Source organism: Urocitellus parryii, chromosome 15 (assembly GCF_045843805.1).
Source record: "Urocitellus parryii isolate mUroPar1 chromosome 15, mUroPar1.hap1, whole genome shotgun sequence".
NCBI classification, from domain to species: Eukaryota; Metazoa; Chordata; class Mammalia; order Rodentia; family Sciuridae; genus Urocitellus; species Urocitellus parryii.
In genome coordinates, this window is record NC_135545.1 from 46,419,335 (window position 1) to 46,421,862 (window position 2,528).

Genomic DNA, 2,528 nt, shown 5'->3' on the forward strand with positions numbered 1-2,528 from the left:
TTAATTTCATACATGTGTAAATGTATCTGTATGATAAATAACCTTGAAAAAGCTGCATTAGGTCAAGATATGTTTATTTTTGTTTTGGTACAAGGGATTAAACCCAGGGGTATTTAACCACTGAGCCACATCCCCAGCCCTTTCTCGTATTTTATTTAGAGACAGGGTCAAACTGAATTGCTAAGTGCCTCGATAATTTGTTGAGGCTGGCTTTGAACTCAGCCTCCTGAGTCACTGGGATTACAGGCATGTGCCACTGCACCCGGCAAAATATGTACATTATTTATAAAGATATTGCCAGATTGTACCAACAAACACTCCTCTTAGTAAAGTGTAATTAGTAGAGCATAAAAGTCTACCCAAGGGGCTCTGAAATGTATGAAAAACTTTGCAATTGCACTCAGACAGAAATGCAAGTTAGAACTAAGGTACCATTTTTCATCTTCATATGAGCAAGACTTGCTTCTGCTCTTTGCCCATTTTCATTCTATCTTCACATAGTATGATTTTAAGAACATAAATCTGTGTTACTGTCCTGATGTAGGACAGATGATTTTGGACACCTGAGGAATTTTCAGGAAGCAGGTTTATTTAAGTTGCAGCAGTTCAGAGGTGCTAATGCCTAAAAATCTCTGGACAGGTCTGGAAATTCTTTTAGATTTATGCTCAGTGGGGGTTTACATAACAGTGGATGGCTATGGAGTTACTTTTTGTTTCATATTTTAGGTCAGACAGAGGTTCCACAAGTTTTTACCAAGGAAAATAGAGATAGTAACTTGCACAGCAAGCTCTGGAGACAGAGTCTGTCATACCATTTGTCTGCAAACCTGGCATCTACAAGAAAGAGGAAGCTTCAAATCACAATGTGCTCTCTGCAGAAATCCTGATGACATTCTTTGTAAAAATCTTGCTGACAAGGAGAGAAGCTTATGTTACAATTATAGTATGGGTCTCTTTTGGGGTTCACATCAGTCTCACTCAAAACCTCCCAGTGGATCCCCATCACACTTGAAATGAAATGCCAAATCCTTTCAAAGGGCCTGCCACATCCAGTCCCTCGCTGCCTGTTTGTTATTCATCTCTTCCTCCTCTAACCCTCTCTTCTCCTGCCACTCATCTTCTGTTTTCCTTACCTGTGTCAAGCATGCTCTCACCTTGAAATCCCAGCCACTCAAGGAGGTTGAAGCAGGAGGATCCCAAGGTAAGGCCAGCCTCAGATAATTAGCAAGGCCCTGAGTAACTTAGTGAGATCCTCTATCAAAATAAAAAGGGCTGGAATGTGGCTCAATAATAAAGCACGCCTGTGTTCAATTCCCAGTACTCAAAACCAACCAACCAACCTAGTCATTTGTCTCTTCCTTTCTAAAATGGGGGTAAAACTAGGGCATAAGGTAATATGGAGGTCAAATAAATTCATATGGAATTACAAAAAAAATTATGTATTTTTCAGGCATAGTAATTTGGCCACAAGGAATTTCCATTTCATTGTTGAGGTGTTGGCCCAATAGACTGCATTTGGCTCCCAATGACTGGCCTCTCTCCTCCTGTTCATTTTAATCTGCTGTTTGGATGAAGTGACTCTGCCTACCACTCTTCAGCTCAACAGTGGTGCTTGTTGGTCCCCTGGAATTTCTCACCATAAGGAGGTTAAAAAAAAAAAATCTCAGTTTCCCTGTAGAATTCAGTTTGACTTGAAAGAGCTAAAAAAAAAGGGAGGGGGTAGGGGGTGTGCTGCTTATGAAAGCAATTCCCCACTGTACTAGAAAAGGGAGAATTTAGATCTTTTTCTATTTTCCAGTACTACCTACCTATGCATACAACTTTTGAGCAGTTATTACCTTCAGAAATCCTTTTTTTTTTTTTTTTTTTTTTTTTGTGGTACTGGATATAGAACCCAGGGGCATTGAGCCTATCCCTGGTCCATTTTTGGCATGAACCACCACACCCACCAATGTCTCCTAAACCCTTTGTCCCTGCTTCCTCACTTCCTGCACCCTTAATCTCATAGTCAGTAGCTTCGATCTGAACTTGTGCTCACACCTGGCCAGAATAACATGAATTATTCTGCTGCTTTCTTAACAGTCCTTTGAAATCATATAATGCAAGTAACTAAGGACAATAAAACGATTTACCCTGATGAGAAAACTATAGTATAGGCAGGGCATGGTGGTGAATGCCTGTAATCCTAGCAGCTCAGAGACTGAGGGAAAAGGATTGTGAGTTCAAAGCCAACCTCAGCAATTTAGCCCAGGCCTAAGTAACTTGGTGAGACCCTATCTCTAAATAAAATATAAAAAAGGGCTGGCGAGGGCTGGGGATGTGGCTCAAGCGGTAGTGCGCTCGCCTGGCAAGCGTGCGGCCCGGGTTCGATCCTCAGCACCACATACAAACAAAGATGTTGTGTCCGCCAAGAACTAAAAAATAAATATTAAAATTCTAAAAAAATAAAAAAATACTAAATGGTTCAGAAATGCTATCATTTAAAAAAAACAAAGGGCTGGCGATGTGGTTCAGTGGTTAAGTACCTC